Source organism: Ursus arctos, chromosome X, assembly GCF_023065955.2.
Source record: "Ursus arctos isolate Adak ecotype North America chromosome X, UrsArc2.0, whole genome shotgun sequence".
In the NCBI taxonomy this organism is placed as follows: Eukaryota; Metazoa; Chordata; class Mammalia; order Carnivora; family Ursidae; genus Ursus; species Ursus arctos.
This window is the reverse complement of record NC_079873.1, coordinates 71,777,478-71,805,106: the sequence shown is the minus strand read 5'-3', so window position 1 is coordinate 71,805,106 and position 27,629 is coordinate 71,777,478. Positions and strand designations below refer to the sequence as shown.

Below are 27,629 nucleotides of genomic sequence, written 5' to 3'. Positions count from 1 at the left end.
TCAGACCAGGAGTCCATGGGTCTTGAGGACTTCTGTACTTCTCAATTTTCTTCACATTCTTTTTGGACTGTTTCCATAGCCTCATGAGCTGCTTTTTCTTCTAGTAATGGCTCTTGGCCTTCTCTTTCCTCTTCTCCTCCAGAGTGGCTATTACTGCCTGGTGCTTCCAGGCAACCTCATGAGCCAGGTGGCACAGATAAGCAAACTTTTCTGTAGGTTTCAGACACACAACCTTGAGGGCAGCAGGAACCACTATCCACTTTTTATTGTCATAGAGTGGCAGTATCCCAGCAAACACCTTGAGGTGGTTCAGGGCAGCCTGGATTTTCTTGGTCTTGTGGGGCAGCATGCTTCCCACTGTCTGCCAAAAGATGTGGCTGGATGCTTTGAAGTTTAAACAATTCTTATTCCATGCCAGTGTAATGGTTTCACTTATCTCAAAGAAGAGCGTGAAAGAGCATGATGTGCTAATACATATTGTGGTGTCCACCAGACAATTTTGACCCAACTCAGTGTTTAACCATTAGAAAGTCCATCCTTCTCCTATGATGAGAATGTGTTCCTTTTCCTACACACACACACACACACACATCTTTATGTTATAGGTGGTTCAGAGTGATTCGCAGGTGAATGAGTGAGATGGAGGTTGGATGGAGGTGCATGGGTACTCTACTCTTGCCCCATTCCTCATAGAATTCAAAGCAGATATTTTTGTTTTAATATAGCTAGTTAGTATGACTATGAGCCAAAGCAAAAGTCACTAGGTCATCAGGAAAATAAATTGAACAACCTCTACAACTGGCTCTGGATAAAAATATAAATTATGTCATACTGACTTTTTTTTTAAAGATTTTATTTATTTATTTGACAGAGACAGCCAGCGAGAGAGGGAACACAGGCAGGGGGAGTGGGAGAGGAAGAAGCAGGCTCCCAGCGGAGGAGCCTAATGTGGGGCTCGATCCCAGAGCGCCGGGATCACGCCTTGAGCCGAATGCAGACGCTTAACGACTGAGCCACCCAGGCACCCCCATACTGACTTTTGACACAGCCTATCTTGTCATTTTTTTTTGAAAGAAGGGTAGGAAAATTTTATTTTATATATCTTATTAGCCATACTGCCTGATTTTCAATAACCTTTTATGCCTTAATTTTTAAGTTTTTATTTAAAGTCCATGTAGTTAACATATAGTATAATATTAGTTTCAGGTGTACAATATAGTGATTCAACATGTACATACATTCCCTGGTGCTCATCACAAGTGCTCTCCTTAATCCCTATCACCTATTGAACCCATCCACCACCCACCTCTTACCTTTTAAAATATTTGTTAGACTTTTTATTTCTCTTTTCTTTTGGCTATCAAGTGCCTTCCTCCTACACTTACTGCTCTTCTATTCCAGAAAAAGAAAGCATCATATATACTAATGATTATCAATAAAGAAGTACTATATATCAAGTACTCTGAGTATTCTCCAAGAAATAATTGGATTTCCAAAGAAGACTTTTGAGAGGGTATAATGTTTAACCTGGTGTTTTTCATACCATATCATGCAGTTGGCCATTTTCTCCTTAAGTTAGTCCTGTAATCTTATTAGCTCTGGGTTCTGACCAGCACTTGTTTAGGAAGAAAATCTCTGGGCTGCTGGAGTACAAAGCACTTACTGGATCCTAGTGAGCTAGGCTCAACTAGGATACAAATGAGTTGGTGGATACAAGTCTCCCTTTCCTTACTACTGCTTCATAGAAGCACACCATATATATGATGGTCATGCAGAATAAGGACCTGGCCACATCAGAGGAGTCTGAAACACAGACTCTGCCTTTCATCCCATTACATTTGGGAGCAACCATATCAAAACTAAAAGATCTATTGACATATAACTTACTGGAATTCAAACTTGCAAGTTTTTTATTGAAATCTATAATAATAAATATATGTTATATCTCGAATCATTAAATACAAACACACATTCACACAAACTTAGAGTTCCACAAAGGAATACTTACCATTATTGGGGCACTTGGGTGGCTCAGTGGTTAAGCGTCTGCCTTCGGCTCAGGACGTGATCCCAGGGTCCTGGAATTGAGCCCCGCATCGGGCTCCTCTGGTGGGAGCCTGCTTCTTCCTCTCCCACTCCCCCTGCTTGTGTTCCCTCTCTCACTGGCTGTCTCTCTCTCTGTCAAATAAATAAATGAAATCTTTAAAAAAAAAAAGGGATACTTACCATTATTACTTGAGATATACACCTATATTTTATATTTTTTAAATGTTATTTAAAAATAAAAAAAGATCTACTAAATTGATTTATAATCTACTCATAACCTCAACCCACATTTGTAAGAAACACTGATATTACTGATACAAGTTAATTTCATTCCACCCAAGAACTACAAGTTTCCTTGCTCTCTTTCTTACTGGGTCATGAAGCCTGCAGTGGACCTGCTCATTGCTTACCAAATATCCTGACTAGAAACTGGAGGTGCCTCCTTGATTACCTGACTTATTACTAGGTAATGAGAGGAATAAAAGTCTCTTAATTACAGGGCTAATTGTCACAGACCTATTCCACTGCACATTCTTTAGCATTATAAGGACTATGATTCTAATTTTTTTAAACAAATTATTTCAGATAGCAAGAGAATAGATACTTCAAAGTTGTTTTTTTTTTTAGTTTTTGAGGCATAACTTTTATAAAATTAAATTGCCCTTTTTAAGTATACAGTTCGATGAGTTTTGATAAATGCATATAGTCAATGATGTAATCAACATCCTACTCAAATTATAGACTATTTCCATCATTCCAGAAAGTTCCCTTATGCTCCATTGTAGTAAATTCACTCTATGAATGCCCAGACCATGGAAACTATGGTCTGTTTTTTGTCCCTATAATTTTGCCTTTTTTAGAATCTCATATAAATGGAATCATACAGTATGCAGTCTTTTGTGTCTGGTTTTTGTCACTTAGCTTAATACTTTTAAGATTCGTTTGTGTTACTGCATGTTACCACTGACATTGTATGGACGTAACTCAGCTTTTTATCCATTATTCATTTCCTATCGATGGATGCTAGGCTGCTTCCATTATGTTGATATTATGAATAATGTTGTTATGGATATTCACATAAGGTCTCAATATGGACATGTGTTTCTTCTTCTCTTGTGCAATTACCTAGAAGTACAATGTCTGGATCATATGATAAGCATATGCTTAACAATTTAAGAAGCTACCAAAGTGTTTATCAGGGTGGACGTACCATTTCTCATTCCCACTAGTAATGAATGAGAATTCTAAGTTTCTAGGTTTCCTTCACTCTGCAAAGCTATTTATTTATTTATTTAGTCCCAATAGTTTAATTTTGCTTTTGTTTTCCTTGCCAAGTGGATGTATCTAGAAAAGTGTTTCTACAGATGATGTCAAAGAGATTACTGTATGTCTTTTCTTCTAGAGTTTTAGGGTTTCAGGTCTTATATTTAGGTCTTTAATTCACTTTGAGTTTTTTTTTTTCTATATGGTGTAAGAAAGTGATCCAGTTTCATTCTTTTGCATTTAGCTGTTCAAATTTCCCGACACCATTTATTGAAAAAACTCTCTTTCCCATTGTATATTCTTGCCTACTTTGTCATAGACTCATTGACCATATAACTGTGGGTTTGTTTCTGGGCTCTCTATTCTGTTCCATTGACTTCTGTGTCTATTTTTGTGCCAGGACCATACTGTTTTGATTATTACAGCTTTGTAGTATATCTTGAAATCTGTGATTGTGTTACCTTCAGCTTTGTTCTTTTCCAAGATTACTTTCCCTATTGGGGTCTTTTGTGGTTCCATACAAATTTTGGCATTATTTGTTCTAGTTCTGAGAAAACTGTTACTGGTATTTTAATAGAGAAAGCAGTGACTCTGTAGATTGCTTTGAGTAGTATGGACATTTTACCGATATTGGTTTTCCTAATGAATGATCATGGAATATCTTTCCATTTGTTTGTGTCGTCTTCAATTTCTTTCATCAGTGTTTTATAAATTTTGGATTTCAGATCCATCACCTCTTTGGTTATTTATTCCTAGGTATTATATTATTTTTTGTGCAATTGGAAATGGGGTTGGTTTCTTAATTTCTCTTTCTGCTCCTTCATTATTAGTGAACATAAATACAACATGTTTCTGTACATTGATTTTGTATCATGACAAAATCATGAATTCATTTATCGGTTCTAGTAGTTCAGTGGAATCCTTAGGGTTTGTTATATATAGTACCATGATATCTGCAAATTGTGAAACTTGTCTCATTGCTGTGGCTAGCACCCCCAGTACTATGTTGAAAAAAGTGATGATACTGGACATCTCTGTCTTGTTCTCATCTTAGAGGAAAAGCTCTCAGTTTTTCACCATTGAATATGATGTTAGCTGTGATTTTTTCATATATGGCCTTTATTATGTTGAGGTGTGTTCCCTCTAAACCTAATTTGTTGAGAGTTTTTATCATGAATGGATGTTGCGCTTTGTCAAAAGTTTTTAATGCATCTATTGAAATGGTCATATTGGCTTTATCCTTTCTCTTGTTAATGAGATATGTCACATTGACTTGCTAATATTAAACCACCCTTGCATCCCTGGAATATATCCCACTTGACTGAATGATTTTTGTAATGTATTGTTGGATTCAGTTTGTTAATATTTTGTTGAGGATTTTTCCATCTATGTTCATCAGAGATATTGCCTTGTAGTTCTCTTTTTTTTTTCTTCTTTCTTCTTTTTTTTGTAGTGTCTTTATCTGGTTTGGGTAGCAGGGTAATGCTGGCTGGCTTTGTAGAATCAATTTGAAAACTTTCCTTCCTCTTCTATCTTTTGGACTATTTTGAGAACAGGTATTCACTTCTCTTTAAATGTTTGGTAGAATTCATCCGTGAAGCCATCTGGCCCTGGACTTTCATTTTTTGGGAGTTTTTGATTACTGATTTGATTTTGTTGCTAGTAATTATTCTGGGCAAACTATCGATATCTTCCTGAATCAGTTTTGGAGTGTCATATGTTTCTAGGAATTTATCCATTTCTTCTATGTTGTCAATTTTTTGGCATATAATTATCCCTAATATTCTATTATACCCCTTTGTATTTATGTGGTGTTGATTGTTATTTCTCCTCTTTCATTTCTGGTTTTATTTATTTGAGTCCTTTTTGATTACTTTTTTTTATGAGTCTGGCTAAGGGTTATAAATTTGTTTGATGTTTTCTTTTCAAAGAACCAGCTGCTGGTTTCATTGATCTGTTATATTGTCTTTTTAGTCTCTATTTCATTTATTTCTGTTCTCATCTTTATTATTTCCCTTCTTCTGTTGGATTAAGTCTTCATTTGTTGTTCTTTTTCCAGCTCCTTTAGGTGTAAGGTTAGGGTGTTTATTTGAGATTTTTTCTTGCTTCTTGAAGTAGGCCTGTATGGCTATAATCTTTCCTCTTAGAACAGCTTTTTCTGCATTGCCAGGATTTTGTACCATTTTATTTCCATTTTCATTTGTCTCCATTTTTAAAAAAATTCCTTTTTGATTTCCTCATTGACCTACTCATTGTTTAGTAGCATGTTATTTAACCTCCGTATATTTGTGTTTTTTCCAGATACTTTCTTGTGATTGATTTCTGGTTTTATACTGTTGTGGTCTGAAAAGATGCATGATATCATTTCATTTTTTTTAAATTTGTTGAGACTTGTTTTGTGGCCTAACATGTGGTTCATTCTGGAGAATATTCCATGTGCACTTAAAAAAAAATTCATTCTGCTGTTTCAAGTGGAATGTTCTGAATATATCTGTTAGATCTCTGGTCCAATGTGTCATTAAAAGCCATTGTTTCCTTCTTGATTTTGTGTCTGGATGATCTATCCATTGATGTAAGTGGGTGTTAGAACTTCCTACTATTTTTGTATTATTAATAGTTTCTTCCTTTAAGTTATTTTAATAGTTGCTTTATGTATTTGGGTACTCCCATGATGGGTGCATAAATATTTACAATTGTTATATCTTCATGTTGGACTGTTCCCTTTATCACTATGTAGTGTCTTCTTTGTCCCTTATTACAATCTCTGTTTTAAAGTCTATTTTGTCAGATGTAACTATTGCTACCTCCACTTTACTTTGGCTTTCATTTGCATGGTAAATTTTTTTTTTAATCCCTTCACTTTCAATCTGAGGGTCTCTTTAGGTCTGAAGTGAGTCTATTGTAAGCAGCATATAGATGGGTCCTGCTGTTTTATCCATTCAGTCACCCTCTGTGTTTTGATTGGAGCACATTTACATTGAAAGTGTAATGAACACATTTACATAGAAAGTGATTATTGATAAGTATGTACTTATTGCCATTTCGTTACTTGTTTTATTTCTTTATTTTTAAAATTCTTCTCTTCCTTCTCTTCCCCTTTTCCCTTGAGGTTTGATGGCTTTATTTAGTGATGCACTTGGGTTCTGTTTTAATCATTTTTTTGTGGATATATTACAGGTTTTTGATTTGTGGTTACCATTAGGTTTATATATAACATTCTATGCAATAGCAGTCTTTATTAGGTTGTTGGTCACTTAAGTTTGAACCCATTCTAAAAGCAATAAATTTTTACTCCTCTCCCCATGTTTTATGTATATGATGTCATGCTTTACATCCTTTTATTTTGTGAATACTTTGATGTTTATAGATATAATTGATTTTATTGTGCTTTTATTTCTTGCTGGTTTTAAACGTGATTATTACTTGTATTGTATTTGGTGTACCTGTGAATTTTTTTTCCCCTTCCTAATTGTTTTTACTACTGATTAGGGCCTTTTCTCTCAATTCAAGGAATTCCCTTTAACATTTCTTCTAAGGCTGATTTAGTGGTGATGAGTCCTTTAACTTTCATTGGTCTGGGAAACTCTCTCTCTCCTATTCTGACTGATAGCCTTGCTGGATAAAGGACTCTTGGCTGTAGTTTGTTTGTTTGTTTGTTTGTTTTTTCCCTTTGAGCACTTTTAATATATCATGCCACTTCCTCTGTCTTGCAAAGTTTCTGCTGAAAAAACAGCTGTTAACTTTATGGGGTTTCCCTTGTGTAACTTTTTCTTTTCTTGCTTTTAAAATTCTCTCTTTATCGCTGTTTTTTGCCACTTAAGTTATTATGTATCTTTCCGTGGACCTCCTTGATTTGATTTTGTTGGGGGCTCTCTGCCTTCCAGATCTGGGTACCTGTCTCCTACCCTAGATTAGGGAAGTTTTTAGCTATTATTTCTTCAAATAAATTTTCTGCCCACCTTTCTCTCTCTTTTCCTTCTGGGATCCCTAAAATGTGAATATTATTATGCTCAAAGATGTTGCTGTTCTGCTTGGTTGCTTTTCATTACCCTGTCTTCCACACTGCTGATCCATTCTTCTGCTTCCTCTAGTCTACTATTTATTCCCTCTAGTGTATTTTTAATTTCAGTTATTTTGGTCTTCATTTCTGATTGGTTCTTTTTAAAAATTTTCTATATCTTTGTTGAATGTCTCACTGAGATCCTCCACTCTTTTCTCAAGTCCAGTAAATATCTTCATGATCATTATTTGGAATTATCTATCAGGTATATTTTTATTGTTTAGCCTCTTTGCTATGATTTTGTCCTGTTCTTTTATTTGAAACATATTCCTCTGTCTCCTCATTTTGTCTAAATCTCTGTGTTTATTTCTATGTATTCAGAAAGTCAGCTATTTTTCTTGCTCTTAAAGTAGTGGCCTTGTGAAGAGGAGGTCCTGTGGCGCTTTGTAGTATAATGCCTCCTGTTCATCACAACCTGGTGCTTCAAGAGTGTCTCCTATGTGTGTTATGTGCACCTTATGGTTGTGGCTGAGCCGTATTTGCTTCTAGACCAGTTGGCTAAAATGGTCCTCTTTGACTTTTGTGGGCAGAGTTTGGTCCCTGTGCTGTTAAAGGGCCATTCTGGGCCTCCTTGGTCTTATAGTTGGGTCAGACTAGATGCCTGTCCTCAGCCCATTTGCTGGGGCTGTGGTTGCACCATATTACAGGGTGCTTTCCCTGCATTGTCCCCTGAGAGGTTTTCATTGGTGGTCAGGGACTACATTCAGAGCAGATGTCTGCCCCCAGTCTATCTGTTGTAGTTGCAGTGACCCCAAACTACAGGACACTCTCCTTGTGCTGTCCCCTATCATATTTTTTGTTGGTGGGCAGGACTGGCAGCCAGAGCAGATGTCTGCCTCCAGCCCCATGCTTGGATGTAGTGGAACTGTTATGTGTGGTTATCTTCCCCTCCTTGTAGGGCAGGAGTCTCTTTGGAGTGGTGCTTGTCACTATTGGGGCCGCTTGCAGAATAAAATGTGCCAGGAACCACTTTGGTGGGATTCTTGCCAAGTGGGGCAGATAAGATGGGGCAGTCCACAAGAAAATGCAGGGCTAGGGTGTGCAGTGCTATCACCACTAGCTTACAAGTGGCTGCTTGCAAGACGAAGCTTGGCTGGAGCTGCTTTGGAGAGAGTCCTGGGCAGGTTGGATGGGGCAAGTCCACAGGAGAACATTGGGGTGGGGCACACAGTGTTAGCAAGTTCTGTTGAGAGTGTTACTGGTGGTTCCCACAGGTTTCTGGCTATCTAGTCTGAAGGGGGAATGGAATGGCACCAGCCAGCTTTTTTGTTCTTGGAGAAGTCTCTTGAAGATTCCTACCATTTTCATATACATTCTTAGATTAGTAAATAAATCTTTTGTATACCACAGGAAATTATCAAACTGCTGCTTCTATGCTGTATCTTGGTGGGGTTGTTTTTTAACGCTGGCTCCTTAAGAGCAAAGACTGTTTCCAGTTATCTTCCAGCTCTCCCATAGCTGAGACATTGATTTTTAAAGTTCTCAGTGTTAAGCCCCACAGAATGTAAAAACTCACTACGGTAAGCCCCTCTGGTTTTCAAAGCCAAATGTCACGAGAACTCGTGTTTCCAGTGCACATCCCCCTGTCTGGGGTGCATGTGTGGGGTCTATTCCTTTCCCTTCTCTGTATTTGTGGAGTCCCTCCCATTTGTGATTAGCCTCACTGGTTAGTTTGGTTCTAGACTGGGACTCTGCACTTCCTACCATTTTTGGTGTGGCCTCCTCTCTACAATTAACTGTGAAAAGTCTGTTCTGCTAGTGTTCCATTCATTTTCTGGGTTAGTGACACTCATGTGGCTATTATCTAGGTGTATCCATGGAATTAGGTGATCTTAGGATCCTCCTACTTGGCCATCTTCCCAGGTTCCATTAATCCCTTTATAATTGCAGCCTGGTTGGCTTTTCTACAAAGACTTATATAAGTCTGTGGAAGTATCCACACAGTTCAGCACATATTTGTGCCCTTTTGATACTGGCAATGGGCCTGTGTAATGTATTCCAACAAGAAACAGTATGTATGTAGTCTGCCCAATATGTCCTAAGGTATGGTGTAATGGCCATTGCCTGAGGTGGCATTGTAGGCAGTCCTTGTCAGTGTTTGTAGATTGGAGTAGTTTATTTTATTTTATTTTTTATTATTTTTATTTTTTCAAAGATTTATTTATTTATTTTAGATGGGGGAGGGGCAGAATGAGGGAGAGAGAGAATCCCAAGCAGACTTCCCACTGAGCATGGAGACTGACATGGGGCTCGACATGACCTGAGCCGAAATCAAGAGTTGGATGCTTAACTGACTGAGCCACCCAGGCGCCCTTGTTTTTAATTTTTTTTATATCAGACTATTTCAAAGGGTGATGTCATCTTTTTATTATTTCCCAAGTAGTTTTGGGACCTTGGTGTCCTGATTTACAGTGGACCCAAATTGCTACATAGGACAAGCACAGCAGAAGGGCTCATGCCTGGGCTAGAGATCCTGCCTCATGATTGCCTGGTATATGGATGTGAAGTTGAGCAGACACATGCCAGAATCAGATGCTTACATCTTTTAGTGCATACTTCCCAAATATCTTTCCATAGTTCCACTCCCCACAGGGGTCTACTTAATATAGCCAAGCATTCTTTGTGCCATTGGAACAGCCACGTTGTTAACCCTTTCTATACTGCCCAGCTGTCAATGGCCAAATCAATGAGCATGGGTTCTTGCATCAACAAAATGCATACTGCTCTTAGTTCTGCCTACTCAAACCAAAGTTTGGATAGCAGAGGAATGCCAAATAGGTGGTTTCCCTTGCAACTGCCATCAGTGTACCATGCTTCTGCTAGAGGTTAGACTACCCCTTTCTTTACTTGGGGGAGGGAGGCATAATGTTGGCAACTTCTGGAAGTTAGTCTGGGTCAACATAGGTGGCTTGCCCCAGTAATGAGTGTAGTTCATGAAATAGTAGGCTGATACTGTAACTGGTCCTTTGCTGTAGGTAAGCATGCCATCTGTATAAGGTGCTTACCTGGGCACAGGCTCTCTTTGCTTGCTGAATATGTCCTTAATCCATCCGCCAACCAGTAGAGTTGTTCATATCATCACAGGCAGGTCAGCAGTCAGTCTTTCCATCTGTTGCAGTGCAAGATATGTAGCGAATGGTTGTTTCTCGATTGGACTATACCTGGCTTCCATTCTCTTCCATAATTGAAACCAGAGTCCTAATGAGATTTGTTTCCAGTTATGTCATTACCACAACACCCAGCCAAACCCTTCTCAATATGAACTTATATTTAATTCACAACTTACATCTGGCATTAATACCCCCAGGGCCTGTACTTGTTTTACTACCATTTTTACCTTTTAAAAAGCTTCTTGTTGGTTAGCACCCCGATCCCATTGGCTTCTCTTTTTTAGTCAAGGCATATAAAGATCTTAATATCTGTGCTAGAAGGAGAATAAAAGGTCTCCAATAACCCAATAAACAAACAAAAGCCTGTAATCCCTTTACCATTTCAGGGATTGGGAAAGCCTTGTATTTTAGCAATGACTGTCTCCGGCATTATTTTTGTTTTACCTGACTAGATGATGTCCTGGAACTTTACTGATTGACCCAAAGCTTGGATCTTGCCGGTGTTTACCTCCCATCCTTCTGTCTTTAAGTAGGCCTGACTGTAAAGACATGGCTGCTTGAGACAGGGAGGATAAATCATCACGGGTTAACATAACATCATTTATATAATGGTAAAGCACCATTTCCTCTGGCAATACCCATTTTTTTAAATCTCTGGCTACCATTCTGTGACAAATTGTGGGGTTATGGACATACCCTTAGGGCAATGCCTGGAAGGTCCATTGTCTCCCATTCCATATGAAGGCAAATTGGTCTTTGGATTCAAGTCCTAATGGAATGCTAAAAAAGGCATTAGATAGGCGCAGTACATAATGATATGTCTTAATGGATGTCCTGATTTTTTCTAACAATAAGGCTATATTAAGCACCCCTGGGGCATTATTATATTATATTATATTATTATTATTATTATAGGAAAATAATTCTTTCTCTGGGTCTCCAAAATGCTGGGTGTAAATAATATGTTTCATCCCAAATTCACATTATAATTTCTTGTAGTTCTTCCATAGAGATTCAGGATAATAGAGGGAGGGAGGGAACATCCCCTTTGTTAGGCCAAGTTATCTTAACGTTGGGATTTATCCAGTCAATCAAATGAGCTGAGCACCTGAGATTCTTGCCCATGCCTGTGGCACATAATCTCAGCTTCAAGGCAGATTGAGTAGTGACTGAAGCCATTTATAACATCCCAAACCCATATATCATAATACCATTTCTCCCAGTATTCCATAGTAGCAACACCCAAGCTGTCACCACCTCTCAGCCCCCCTGCCCAAAACGGCTAGCCAGCTCCACCAATTCAGTGACAGAACATTCCCTCATAGTCATCTTCTGAACAGAGGGAACTTCCTCTTGGCCATCTCTAGGCTCCCAAGTGGCCTTGGCCTTTGAATCAAAGGGTGTGCCTGCAAATCATTTTCCTCCTATATGATAATGTCCTCCTCATCAGAGGAGTTATTATTCCAGGGATCCTATGCCTCAGGGACCCAACTGTCCTATGATAATAGTTTTCACTTCAATGTGAAGCAATTCACACCCATGCATCCCTGCTATCCCACATGACACAATTTCCAAGCTTTCCTCCCTCATCTGTTCCAATTCTCTCCTTACTCATAATTCCCTTTCCATGGTGTCTCATAATGCTTAGATCAATGGCCAAGCTATTGCCATAATAGCATGTTCACTTTCCCTTTTCCATTTCCCCCCACCTTTTTGGATCGGATATCTAACAAACCCTTGGGTGTTTTCAGGGTATCCCCTTAATCATGCAGTGGTCCAAAATGCTCAAAGGACCTGGCCAAATCTCCCCACATAGTGGTGGCTAGCCAGTTTGGGAATTCCCCCATGGGCAACAGGCTTTCCCCCAGCATGCCCAATAGGCTTTCACCTGTATGGACAATAGGTTTTCCTTCAGCACAGCCCCCTTACCTTTGCTTGTTTCATTTTTGGTCTCCTGGCAGGCTCACCAACTGTTAGAAGGTGGAGGAGAGTTAATAATGTACCCTCTAGACTGAGAAGGCACTTTAAGACTGAAAAATGAAGCAAGTCACTCCCATACCATTTACACAGTTTTATTCAGGATACGCTACCAACAGGATGGATCTGGCAGCAAGACAGATGATCCAGGAGGTACACAGCCATTCTCTGCCAAGTCTGGACCTTAAACCCAGCTTTTATGGAGGGAGGGGCATGATGGTGTGGTCACAGGGTAGTTACCTAAAGTGGTGCCATCTGTGCACCAGAGGATGTCTAGTAGTTATATAAAGGGGAGCTTTCCATGTGCTAGTCATCTCTACTAGTTATCTGAAGTGGGGCTTTTTAGGGATTAGAACAAGGCTTCGTGCATTCCAGTCAAGGCATACATTAACCTCCATGGGGCCTGGAACACATATCCCTAAAGGAGGTCATTGCACAGGCATGAACAAGAAGGAGGGCCAAAGATGGAGTCAGTGTTGTCAGCACTCCTACAATGAGTATATAAAACAAACTTAGAGAAATCTGGAGTCCAACAGAATAAATAACTTATGCGTGCATGTGCATGAGTGCATGCATTGTGTGTGTGTGTGTGTGTGTGTGTGTGTGTGTGTAGACAATTGAGAACAAGAAAAGAAGAAAAGTTAAATAAAAACCCACAGGTTTATGTTAAGAAAAAATGGTCTAAAGAGCAGTATGTTGGAAGGGGGATTCAAGGAACAAAGCTTGGATTGAATAATCCATTAACTCCCCTATTATTATCAAGGTAAAGGTAATATTTTTTTAATGTTTTTTAATTCTATTATGTTAGTCACCATACAGTACATCCCTGGTTTTTGATGTAAAGTTCAATGATTCATTAGTTGCATATAACACCCAGTGCACCATGCAATACGTGCCCTCCCCACCACCCATCACCAGCCTATCCTATTCCCCCTCCCCTCCCCTCTGAAACCCTCAGTTTGTTTCTCAGAGCCCACAGTCTCTCATGCTTCATTCCTCCTTCTGATTACCCCCCCTTTCTTTATCCCTTTCTTCCGCTACCGATCTTCCTAGTTCTTATGTTCCATAGATGAGAGAAATCGTATAATTGTCTTTCTCTGCTTGACTTATTTCATTTAGCATTATCTCCTCCAGTGCCGTCCATGTTGCAGCAAATGTTGAGAACTTGTTCTTTCTTTCTTTTTTTTTTTTAAAGATTTTATTTATTTATTTATTCGACAAAGATAGAGACAGCCAGCGAGAGAGGAAACACAAGCAGGGGGAGTGGGAGAGGAAGAAGCAGGCTCATAGCGGAGGAGCCTGATGTGGGGCTCAATCCCATAACGCCGGGATCACACCCTGAGCCGAAGGCAGATGTTTAACCGCTGTGCCACCCAGGCGCCCCATGAGAACTTGTTCTTTCTGATAGCTGAGTGATATTCCATTGTATATATGGACCACAACTTCTTAATCCAGTCATCTCTTGAAGGGCATCTCGGTTCCTTCCACAATTTAGCTATTGTGGACAAAGCTGCTATGAACATTGGGGTGCATATGGCCCTTCTCTTCACTACGTCTGTATCTTTGGGGTAAGTACCTAGTAGTGCAATGGCTGGATCATAGGGTAGCTCAATTTTTAACTTTTTTTTTAAGATTTTATTTATTTATTCGACAGGATAGAGACAGCCAGTGAGAGAGGGAACACAAGCATGGGGAGTGGGAGAGGAAGAAGCAGGCTTATAGCGGAAGAGCCTGATGTGGGGCTGATCCTATAACGCCGGGATCATGCCCTGAGCCGAAGGCAGATGCTTAACTGCTGTGCCACCCAGGCACCCCCAATTTTTAACTTTTTAAGGGACTGTTTTCCAGAGTGGTTGTACCAGCTTGCATTCCCACCAACAATGTAGGAGGGATCCTATCAAGGTAAAAGGTAATATTTAAGTAAAGGTTTGTGGAGGAAAAATCATTAAGAAGGCCCCTCTTACTTTATCTAGATGTAAATGTGAGGTATTCCAACATATAGAAGTTAAATCCAGGAGAAAACCACAATACAGTGGGAGAGGGAGTAAACACTCAGAACTTCTTATCCAAAAGAAGAAATAAAATTTTAAAGAATGTCTTCTAACTTTTCACCCTTGCTTCAGAAATTATGAAATAGGCTCAGATAGAAAAATAATTTGCAAAAGACAACAGTGAGATAACTGGGATTCTCCAAGGCTGACATAGTGGCTTTGGTTGAATCAATGGTATAAAGGAGATAGTCCTAGTTATTGGATTACAGTTCATGCAAGACATTTGCCATTCTATTCTCATTGTAAAAGAAAACTGCCACTGTTTCTAATGAGTGTTTTAAGAACATCTCTGGTATTGTGTTCTTAGGTAATAATGTTCGTTGATATGACAAAGAAGCACTAGTGCACTGGTTAAGAGCCCATTTCCTGGAGACAGGTGATCTAGATTTGAATCCTGGTTCCAAACCATCTGTGAATACCTGAGCAATTAACTAAACCTCTCTCTGCCTCAGTGTCCTGATCTGTAGAATGAGAAGGTTAATAATAGTACCTGAATCACTAGGTTATTATGAGTATTAAGTATAAAAACTTAGAATTGTATCTAGCACACAGTAAGCACTATGCTAGTTATTATTAACTACTGCAGCCAGCAACAACAAGCAGGAAGTTAAATCTGATTATGTGTCTTTAGGGCAGAGGCTGTTGCTAAAGCAGACTTACCTGGCATGTAGGGGACAATGTACAGTCAGCAGGACCTATCCTCCACCTCAGTAATGACCTTTTGGAGCTTTGTAGGTAACTTAAACAAAGACAAAGACTCTTGGCAAACAGAATGTTGCAATATTTTCCTGATTTCATAGTGTCTTCAGTGCCATAGACTGTGAGGCAAAGTCCTAGTTTAAGTCTGACTAATAGAAAGAAGTTGCTATGGCCAATGTCAAAGAAGCACTGCCTGTGTTCCTCTAGGGTTTTTATGGTTTCAGGTCTCACGTTTAGATCTTTAATCTATTTTGAATTTATATTTTGTGTATGGTGTAAGAAAGTGGTTCAGTTTCATTCTTTTTCATGTTGCTGTCCCGTTTTCCCAACACCATTTGTTGAAGACACTGTCTCCCCTCCGCCCCATTGGATATTCTTTTCTACACTGTTGAAGATTAATTGACCATATAGTTGTGGGTTCATTTCTGGGTTTTCTATTCTGTTTCATTGATATATTTGATTTTTATGCCAGTACCATTCTGTCTTGATCACTACAGCTTTGTAATATAACCTGAAGTCCAGAATTGTGATGCCTCCAGTTTTGCTTTTCTTTTTCAGGATTTCTTTGGCTATTCAGGGTCTTTTGAGGTTCCATACAAATTTTAAGATTGCTTGTTCTAGGTCTGTGAAAAATGCTGGTGGTATTTTGATAGGAATTGCATTAAATGTGTAGATTGCTTTGGGTAGTACAAACATTTTAACAATATTTGTTCTTCCAATCCATAAGCATGGGATATGTTTCCATTTCTTTGTGTCCTCTTCAATTTCTTTCATCAGTGTTTTATAGTTTTCAGAGTATTGGTCTTTCACATCTTTGATTAGGTTTATTCCTAGGTACATTATGCTTTTTTGGTGTAATTGTAAAGGGGATTAATTCTTTAATTTCTCTTTCTGATACTTCATTATTGGTGTGGAGAAGTGCAACATATTTCTGTGCACTGATTTTTTATCCTACATATTTACTGAATTGGTGTATCATTTCTAGCATTTTTTGTGGATTTTTAATGGATTTTCTATATAGAGTACCATGTCATCTGCAAACAGTGAAAGTTTTGCTTCTTCCTTCCTAATTTGGATGACTTTTATTTCTTTTTGGTGTGTTATTGTTGTGGCTAGGACTTCCAGTACTATGTAAAATAACAGTAATGAGAGTGGACATCCCTGTCTTGTTCCTGACCTTACAGGAAAAACTCTCAGTTTTTCACCACTGAGGATAATATTACCTGCAGGTTTTCCATATATAGTCTTTATTATGTTGAGTTATGTTCCATCTGTCCCTACTTTGTTAAGGGTTTTTAACAACAATGGATTTTGTACTTTGTCAAATGTTTTTCTGCATCTATTGAAGGGATCATATGGTTCCTATCCTTTCCTTTATTAATGTGGTATATCACATTGATTTATTTGCAAATATCGAACCACCCTTTCAACCAAGGAATAAATCCCACTTGATAATTGTAAATGATTCTTTTAATGTACTGTTAGATTTGGTTTGCTAGTATTTTATTGAGAATTTTTACATCGATGTTCCTCAGGGATATTGGCCTGTACTTCTCTTTTTTAGTGGAGTCTTTATCTGCTTTTGGTTTCTGGATAATTATGGTCCCATAGAATGAATTTGGAAGTTTTCTTTCTTTTCCACTGTTTGGAATTATTTGAGAAGAATAGGCCTTAACTCTTCTTTAAATGTTTGGTAAAATTCATCTATGATGCCATCTGACCCTAGACAATTTTTTTTTCTGGTTATCAGTCTGTTCAAGTTTTAGATTTTTTCCTCTTTCAGTTTTGGTAGTTTATATGTTTCTAGGATTCATCCATTTCTTCCAGGCTATCCAATTTGTTGTCATATAGTTTTTAATGCTACTGTAATTGTTTGTATTTCTGTGGTGTTGGTGGTTGTTTCTCCTCTCTCATTTGTTATTTTATTTTAACGGGTTCTGTCTCTTTTCTTTTTGTTAAGTCCGGTCGGGGTTTATCAATTTTATTAATTTTCTCAAAGAATGAGCTCCTGGTGTTGTTGATCTGTTCTATTGTTACATAGGTTTTGATAGAATTTATTTCTGCTCTAATCTTTCTTATTGCCTTCTTTCTACTGGCTTTAGGCTTCATTTATTATTCTTTCTGTAGCTCCTTTACATGTAACATTAGGTTGTTTATTTGAGATTTTTCTTGCTAGTTACGAGGCCTATATTGTTATGCATTTCCCTTTTAAGATCCCTTTTGCTGCATCCCAAATGTTTTGGACCATTGTGATTTCATTCTCATTTGTTTCCATGTATTTTTCATTTCTTCTTTGATTTCCTGGGTGATCATTCATTGTTTAGTAGCATATTGTTTAACCTCTATGTATTTGTGGTCTTTCCAATTTTTTTTTAAATTTGTGGTTGACTTCAAGTTTTCTAGCATTGTGGTCTGAAAATATGCATGGTATGATCTCAGTCTTTTTGTATTTGTTGAGACCTGATTTGTGACCCAGTGTATGATCTATTCTGGAGACTGTACCATGTGCACATAAAAAGAATGTGTATACTGCTGCTTTAGGGTGGAATGTTTTGAGTATATTTGTTAAGTATATCTGGTCCACTGTGTCATTCAAAGCCATATTTCCCTGTTGATTTTCTGTATAGATCATCTGTTCGTTGCTATAAGTGGGGTGTTAAAGTAGCCCAGTATTATTGTATTATTGTCAATGAGTTCCTTCATGTTTGTTATTAATTGTTTTATAGATTTGGGTGCTCCCATGATAGGTGCATAAATATTTACAGTTGTTAGATCTTGTTCGTTAGTCCCCTTTATTATGATATAGTGACCTTCTTCATCTCTTGTTACAGTCTTTGGTTGAAAATCTAGTTTGTGTGATATAAGTACTGCTATGTGGGTTTTCTTTTGATGTGCATTTGCTTGATAGATGTTTCTCCATCACCTCACTTTCAATCAGCAGGTGTCTTTAGGTCTGAAATGAGTCTCTTGTAGGCAGCATATAGATGTAGATGGGTCTTATTTTCTTATTCATTCTGACAACCTATGTCATTGATTGGAGACTTTAGTCCATTTACATTCAAACTGATTATTGATAAATATGTATTTAGTGTCATTTTATTATTTGTTTTGTTGTTGTTGTTGTCAGAGATTTTCTCTGCTCCTTTCGATTCTTTGTCACTTTTGGTCTTTACTTTCCAGTCAAAAAGTCCCCTTTAGTATTTCTTGCAGGGCTGTTTTAGTAGTCACAAATTCCTTTAGTTTTACTTTGTCTGCCAAACTCTATCTCTTCTGTTCTGAGTGATAGCTTGCTGGATAGAGTATTCTTGCTGTAGATTTTTCTCATTCATCACTTTGAATATATCATGCTACTCATTTCTGGATTGCAAGCTTCTGTTGAGATATCTCCAGCTAGCCTTATGGGTCTTTCCTTGTAAGCTAAAGATTTCTTTTGTCTTTATGCTTTTAGGATTTTTTTCATTATCATTATATCTTGCAAATGTAATTACAATGTATATTGGTGTTGGCCTACTTCTGTTGATTTTGATGGGAGTTGTCTTTGCTTTCTGGATCTGAATGTCTGTTTCCTTCCCTATATTAGGGAAGTTTTTGGCTATTATTTCCTCAAATAATTTTTATACCCTCTCTTTTATCATCTTCTTGTTGGACTCCTATAAGACAAATGTTATTACGTTTGATGGAGTCACTGAGTTCCTTAAGTCTATTCTTGTGTTCCATAATTCTTCTTTCTCTCTTTTGTTTAGTTTATTTTCCATTATTTTGTCTTCTAGGTCACTAATTCGTTCCTCTACTTCTTCAAGCCTGCTGTTTGTTGCATCAAGCCTGTTTCTGTTATTGCATTCTTCATTTCTGACTGATATTTTTTTAACTCCTTCATTTCTGTGTTAAAGGTCTTACTGAAGTCTTCCATTCTTTCCTCAAGCTCAGCAAGTATCCTCCTGAGTATTGCTTTAAATTCTCCATCAGTGTTTTACTTATCTTTTGTGCTTAGGTTTCTGGCCATGGCCTTACCTGGTTCTTTCATTTTGGATAAACTCCTCCATCATGGCGTTTTGTCTCTTTCTCTGCCTTCTTCTCTGTGTTAGAAAAGCCTGTTATGTCTCCTGCTCTTGAGAGTAATGGCTTTATGAAGAAGAGGTCATGTAGTGTCCAGGGCCTGGCACTTATGGGAATGTCTCTGGTGTGTGATGTGTGCTCCCTGCTCTTGTGTTTTGGCTACTCTATCCTTCAGGCCAGTTGTCTGCAGAGGCTCTTTGCCTGCTGTGGGCGGTGTTTGGTCCTTGGCCGGAATGTGGTGAGTTAACAAGGTTTACCCTGATCTGTTTGTTAAATGCGACCTGATGCTACTTCCACTAGAACTGAAGCCCTGCAGAACTCTCTGGTCAGGGGACATGGTGTTGCCAGGGGTTTCTGCTGGTCTTCTGGGGAGAAGGCCCACTGTGCTGGGACTGAGACAAGCTTTACTGAGAAGGGAAGTCCTGCCAGAGTGCAGGGTTCTGGGACTCTGTGTAAGCAAGTTAGGCAGCCACTGTTGGAGCTGTGCTGCTTCCCACATGTGGCCCTGTGTTTATGCTGAGGGGCAGGGGAGGGAAATGGTGCTGGCCAGTTCCTTTTCCCTGGAGCAGCATCTTCATGAATGCTCCTCTCAGAGAAGTGCTTCAAAAGGAGAAAATAATCTTCCTACTCTGTGCCCCAGGCATTCTTCAAATGCTACTTCCAGGCTGTCTGCCCCTGGGTTGTTTGCCTGCCTTCTCTTCAGGAGCAGGGCAGTGCCCTCAGGGCTCTATCCCAGCTAATCCCCCTGACCTTTAATACACCAGTCTTTAAGCCCAACTGAGCTATATTTTGCCTGGGCTTCTGACCCACAGAACTGTGAGATAATAAATGACTGTTGTTTTAAGATGCTAAATTTGTGGTAATTCGTTATAGCAGCAGTGGAAAAATAATGCATATTTTGGTACCAGAAGTGGGGTTGTTATATAACAAATACCAAAAATGTGCAAGTGTGTAGTAGGTGGTAGTTAGAAAAATTTTAAGGAGCATGATACAAAAGGCCTATGTTGCCTTGAGTCTTTGTCTCTACACTGTCAGGAGAAACATGGATGCCATTTATGAAGTCCAAAAGGAAGAAAGAAGAATTTAAGAGAAATCCTAAATCACTTTTACTTTCTTAAGTTTTCATTTAAATTCCAGTTGGTTAACATACAGCATAATATTAGTTTATGGTATAGAATTTAGTGATTCAGCACTTACATACAACACCTAGTGCTTATCACAATAAGTACACTCCTTTATCCCCATCGTGTATTCAACACATCCCCCCACCCACCTCCATTCTGGTAACCATCAGTTTGTTCTTTATAGTTAAGAGTCTGTTTCTTGGTTTGCCTCTTTTTTTTTTTAATTTCCTTCCCTTATATTCATTTGTTTTGTTTCTTAAATTCCACATATGAGTGAAATCATATGGCATTTGTGGGAAATCATATGGTATTTGTTTTTCTCTGACTGAGTTATTTCACTTAGCATGATACTCTCTAGCTCCATCCACCTTTTTGCAAATGGCAAGATTTCATTTTTTATGGCTGAGTAGTATTCCGTTTTGTGTGTGTGTGTGTGTGTGTGTGTGTGTATCAATTCTTCTTTATCCACTCATCAGTTGATGGACATTTGGGCTCTCTCTATAGGTTAGCCATTGTTTATAATGCTGCTATAAACATCTGGGTGCATGTACCCCTTCAAATTTGTATTTTTTTATTCTTTGGGTAAATACCTAGTAGTTCAATTGCTGGATTGTAGGGTAGTTCTATTTTTAACCTTCTGAGGAACATTCATACCATTTTCCAGAGTGGGTGCACTAGTTTACATTCTCACCAGCAGTATAAGATGGTTCCCCTTTCCCTGCATCCTCACCAATATCTGTGGTTCACTGTGTTAATTTTAGCCACACTGACAGGTATGAGGTGGTATCTCATCATGGTTTTCATTTGTATTTCCCTGATGATGAGTGATGAGCATCTTTTCATGTGTCTGTTAGCCATATGGATGTAATCTTTGAAAAAGTGTCTATTCATGTCTTCTACCCATTCATTAACTGGATTATTTGTTTTTTGGGGGTGTTGAGTTTGGTAGATACTTTATAGATTTTGGATACTAACCCTTTATCAGATATGTCATTTGTAAATATATTCTCCCATTCCATAGGCTGCCTTTTTGTCTTCCCTGTGCAGACTCTTTTGATCTTGATAAAGGCCCAATAGTTCATTTCTGCTTTTGTTTCCCTTGCCTCCGGAGATGTGTCTAGTAAAAAGTTGTTATGGCCAAGGTCAAAAAGTTGCTGCCTATGTCATCCTCTAGGATTTTGATGGTTCCCTATCTCTTATATCCTGAGACTTTGATGAATTCATGTATTAATTCTAGCAATTTTTTGGTGGAGTCTCTCAGTTTTTCTACATATAGTATTAAGTCTTGCTGATTTGGATGCCTTTTATTTCTTTTTATTTTCCGATTGCTGAGGCTAAGGCTTCCTGTATTATGTTAAATAGTAATGGTGAGAGGGGACATCCCTGTCTTGTTTCTGAATTTAGAGGAAAATCTCTTAGTTTTTCCCCATTAGGATGATATTAGCTGTGGGTCTTTCTTTTTTCTTTCTTTCTTTCTTTCTTTCTTTCTTTCTTTCTTTCTTTCTTTCTTTCTTTCTTCTTTCTTGATTTTATTTATTTATTTAACAGAGAAATAGACAGCCAGTGAGGGAGGGAACACAAGCAAGGGGAGTGGGAGAGGAAGAAGCAGGCTCCCAGAAGAGCATGGAGCCCGATGTGGGGCTCGATCCCAGAACCCTGGGATCATGCCCCGAGCCGAAGGCAGACACTTAACGACTGAGCCACCCAGGCGCTCCAGCTGTGGGTCTTTCTTATACGACCTTTATAATGTTATGTTCCATCTATACCTACATTGTTGAGGGTTTCTATCATGAATGGATGCTGTACTTTGTCAAATGATTTTTATGCATCCATTGAGAGGATCATAAGGTTCTTATCCTTTATTTTATAAATATAGTGTATCACATTGATTGATTTGCAAATATTGAACCAACCCTGCAGCCCAGGAATAAATCCCACTTGATTGTGGTGAATAATTCTTTTTATGTATTGTTGGATTCAATTTGCCAGTATATAGTTGATAATTTTTGCATGCACATTCATCAGAGATATTGGCCTTTAATTCTTCTTTTTACTCAGGTCCTTGTCTGCTTTTGGAATGAAGGTAATTCTGGTCTTGTAAAAGAAGTTTGGAAGTTTTCCTTCCATTTCTATTTTTTCTAACATTTTGAGAAGAATAAGTATTAACTCTTCTTTAAATGTCTGGTAGATTTCCCCTGGTGTCATATAGATAGGATTGGGTCCCTCCTCTTTTGGAGGAGGAGACACTTTGTCCTTGATGGTATAGACACATATTCTGGATATGGATTTCCTTTTTCTGCCTGGAAAGATTGTGCCAGCACCACTGTTGATGGACTTATAGTATGCCTTTATCAATTGTCATGGTGTCCCACATGATATTATCTCTAACCAGGGAATACATTTTATAGCAATGAGTTTATACCCACAGAATTCACTGGTTTTATTATGGGCCTAATGTGGTCTGCTGAAGATTCATTTGTTATGACAAATAGGAGAAAACAATATGCAAGTTTAGGATGTTGTCCGAAAGGGTGCAATGTGTGCCTTAAATCAGTAGCCAGTAAATAGTGCAACTTCTCCCATAGCCAGGAACTATTTATGGGTGGGAATGGACCTTCTTGCTATTACAGCTCATAATATGCTTGAGGAATTTTTGCTTCCATTCCATAATCTTGGGCATGGTAGGTTTGGAAATCCTAGTGTACAAGGGAAGAATACTCCCACTAGGAAACAAGGTCATGGGTATGATGAATGGGAAGTAGAGACTACTTCATGGCCTTTTTTGACTTCTTCATGACACTAAACCAGTAGGCAAAGAAGGAAATCACTGTATTGGACTAGGTAGTTGAGTCTAATTTTAGGGGGGAATTGGGTTGTTGTTACAAAATGGAACTGAGAGGATTATGCTTACAGTCCAGGGGCATCACAGTTTGGCAAGGGAGTAACAAGAGGCACTCTCTATTATTACTCTCTTGCCCAATTGTTCTCATCAACTGAAAACTGTAACAACCCAATGAAGAACCACAGGACTCAGATTCTTCAGGAATAAAGAAAGGTTTGTTACACCCAACCAGGTAAAGAATCTCATCCATCCAGGTGTTGGCAGTTGGTAAGGGAAGCACAGAATAAGAGAGAAAAGGCAGCCATTGTTAACAATTTACTTTCATTAATAGTTACACAGGAGAAAAATATAATGCTGTGTTTTATGTTCCTCCCCCCCCCAACTCCACCACATTTTAATGAATAATATCAGTAGTGGCTAATATTTTAGGTGGAATATAATCAAAATGACATCACCCCGCAAGGATGGAGACATGGAATTTTCATTCAGAAGGACAAACACGGATGCTGAGGTGCAAAAGAGGTGGACAGTAAGGTATCTTTTATTGGTCCCTGCAGCTCTACTCTCCACCCTTCTTTAACTGGCTCTGTGCTCCAGGAGGCTGACTTACACGGGCTATATCAATGAGATCCCATGACTTCTGATTTCCAGTTGGGTTCAGCTAATGAGGAACCAGGATAGGTGATCAGAAGAAAGGAGGGAAGTAAGATCTAGGTATGTGTTCCCTGAAATGTCAACTCAGGCTGACTGTGACCATGCTCAGCTCAAGGTGGCTTTCTCTACACAATTTTCACCTTCATAGTCCCTTCAGACCTAGAAGTGGCTAATTGTTACTAGCTCTGATTTATTGCAGTATCCCCTGTGGTTCTCCTACACTCGGCCAACACCTTTGTAAGTAGCCCTTTTGTAAATAGACCCCTAAAATTATTTTCATTTGTGAGTGACATCTGTTAAATGAGTGGATCTCTGATAACATCTTCTAAGGCAGTATAGCCTACTATTTATGGCTGAGTGGGTATGTGCCAGATATCTACAGGCAGGTTTCTAAGTTTGTCATGTGCATATATGGACATATATTGGGGGTAATCAAACTTTGTGCTGTTAGTTGATTGCACTCATCTTTAGAATTTGATTGATAAAGATTTGTGCAATATTATAAAGAACAATTGGGCTTATAGAAGCCATTCATATTGGATTCTTAGTTAAGCCTAGAAATTTTGGCCATCAGGCAGGAGCAGTAACTAATGGCCATAAAATGTCTTTTTAAAAGTTTCAAAATTTGGGTTGATATTTATTCTATTTTTGTCTTGTTTTGTTTACTGAAATATTGAGATTATTTTGAGTTATACTAGGTCATGAATTTTATTCACTGGTTTCCCTCCTGTTCATTTGTGATAGATGTAATGGGGTTTTAACTATGGTTCTTCACTTTCTTTTAAGTTTGTTGCACTGGTAAAATCTTTATCCTAGTGAAAAGTCTATAATGAAGGAAAACATGTTCTTGTGGATTATATCTGAAGATCTAGATAAATTAATCCTGTGAAGTTTGAGATAGGGAGAAAATGGGATACATCTTAAAAACAAAATTGGGTAAACTAATTGACTAGAGATTAGGATGTGGAGTAGATTGGTTGAAAATGAGGTATACTGATAACTAAATACTTAAGTTAGTGTCCATTTTTGTAACTTTACAGTACTGTTTTGATCACTAGAGCTTTGTAATATAACTTGAAGTCTGGAGTTGTGATGCCCCCCACCCCCCCAGCCTTGCTTTGCTTTTTCATCATTGCTTTGGCTATTCAGGGTTTTTTTGTGCTTCCACTACAAATTTTAGGATGGTTTGTTCAAGCTCTGTGAAAAACGCTATTGGTATTTTGATAGGGGTTGCATTAAATGTGTAGATTGCGTTGGGTATTATAGATATTTTAACAATATTTGTTCTTCTGATGCATTAGCATGGAATGTCTTTCCATTTCTTTGTGTCCTTTTCAATTTCTTTCATCAGTGTTTTACAGTATTCAAAATACAGGTATTTTACTTCTTTGGTTAGGTTTATTCCTAGGTATCTTATGGGTTTTGGTGCAATAGTAACTGAGATTGATTCCTTAATTTCTCTTTCTGCTGTTTCATTATTGATGTGTAGAAATGCAACAGATGTCTGTACATTGATTTTGTGTCCTGCAACTTAGCTGAATTCATATATCAGTTCTAGCAGTTTTTTGGTGGAGTCTTTCAGGTTTTCTATATATAGCATTAGGTCATCTGCAAACAGTGTAAGTTTTACTTCTTCCTCACCAATTTGGATGCCATTTTTTTTCTTTTAGTTATCTGATTGCTGAGCATATGGCTTCCTGTACTATGTTACATAACAGCAGCAAGAGTGGACATCCCTGTCTTGTTCCTGACCTTAGAGGAAAAGCTTTTATTTTTTCCCATTTAGGGTGATATTAGTTGTAGGTTTTTTCCTATATGGTCTTTATTATGTTGAGGTATGCTCCCTCTAACTGTACTTTGTTGAGGGTTTTTATCATGAATGGATGCTGTATTTTGTCAAATTCTTTTTCTGCACCTGTTGAAAGGATCACATGGTTCTTATCCTTTATTAATTTGATGTATCACATTGTTTTGTGAATATTGAACCACCCTTGCAACCCAGGAATAAAACCTACCTAATCATGATGAATGATTTTTTAAATGTATTGTTGGATTCAGTTTATTAGCATTTTATTGAGAATTTTTGTATTCATGTTCATCAGGAATATTGGCCTGTAGTTCTCTTTATTAGTGGAGATTTTATCTGGTTTTGCTCTCAGGGTAGTGCTGTCCTTATAGAATGGATTTGGACGTTTTCCTTCTCTTGCTATTTTTTTTTTTTTTTTGAATAGTTTGAGAAGAATAAGTAGTAACTTTTCTTTAAATGTTTGGTAGAATTTGCCTGTGAAGCCATCTGGTCCTGGACTTTTGTTTGTTGGGAGACTTTTGATCACTGATTCAATTTCTTTGCTGGTTATGGGTCTCTCAGATTTTCTATTTCTTCCTGTTTCAGTGTTGGTCATTTAGATATTTCTAGGAATTTATCCATTTCTTCTAGGTTGTCCAATTTGCTGGCACATAATTTTCATAATATTCTCTCACAATTGTTTGTATTTTTGTAGTCTTGGTTGTTATTCCTTTCTCATTTGTGATTTTATTTATTCGAATCTTTTTTTTTCTTGATAAGTGTGGCTAGAGGTTTATCAATTTTATTGACTTTTTTAAAGAGCCAACTCCAAGTTTCATTGATATGTTCTATTTTTTTTTCTTTTAAATTTCTATATTATGTCCTTCTTTCTGTTCAAGTTTTGTTTCTTGTTATTTTTCTAGCTCTTTTAGGTATATAATCTCTTCTGTTTATAGCAGTCTATATTAAGTTGATGATCATTTATGTTTGAACCCATTATTTTCTCATCTCCTCCCCCACATTCTAGATATATACTTTTGGTGAGTTCCTTTACTGATTTTTTACAGAAATCTTCATCTTACTGCTTTTGTGTTTCTTACCGTCATGCCATCAATTTTGTCTCTCCTTCCCACTCAAAGTATCCCTTTTAATATTTCTTGCAGGACTGATTTAGTGGTCGTGATCTCCTTTAGTTTTTGTGCTTAGGAAATTCTTTCTTTCTCCTGCTATTCTAAATGATAACTTTGCTGGATAGAGTATTCTTGGCTGCAGATTTTTTCCATTCAGCACTTTGAATATATAATGCCCTTCCCTTCTGGCTTACAATGTTTCTGTTGAGAAATCTCTCACTAGCCCTATGGGTTTTCCCTTGTAATTTACTGACTTCTTTTGTCTCATTGCTTTTAAGATTTTTTTTTCTGTGTCACTGAATTTTGCAAATTTAATTATAGTATGTATTGGTGTTGGCCTGCTTTTGTTGATTTTGATAGTTCTCTGTGACTAGTGGATGTGTTTCATTCCTTATATTAGGTAAGTTTTCAGCTATTATTTCTTAAAATATTTATCTGCTCTCTTTTCCTTCTTTTCTTCTGGTACTCCTATAATATGAATGTTATCACATTAGATGGAGTCACTAAGTTCCCTAAGTCTATTCTTGTTCTGCATAATTTTTCTCTCTTTTGTTCAAATTCATTACTTTCCATTTCTTTGTCTTCCAGGTCATTAATTCATTCCTCTGGTTTTTCCACTCTTTTGTCCATTGCATCAATTGTGTTTCTGATCTCATTTATTGCACTCTTTATCTCTGATGCTTTTTAACTTTTTTATCTCTGTGGTAAGGCTATCCCTGATGTCTTCCATTCTTTTCCAAAGTCCAGTGAATATTCTTATGATCATTGCTTTAATCCTCCATCAGTCATGTTACTTACATCTGTTGCCCTTAGATCTCTGGCTGTGGCCAT

General features: G+C 37.9%; 1 pseudogene; it reads right to left on the bottom strand.

The window, feature by feature from the left end:
• LOC113244316 (putative 60S ribosomal protein L13a protein RPL13AP3) lies at nt 1–27,629 on the bottom strand (annotated as a pseudogene).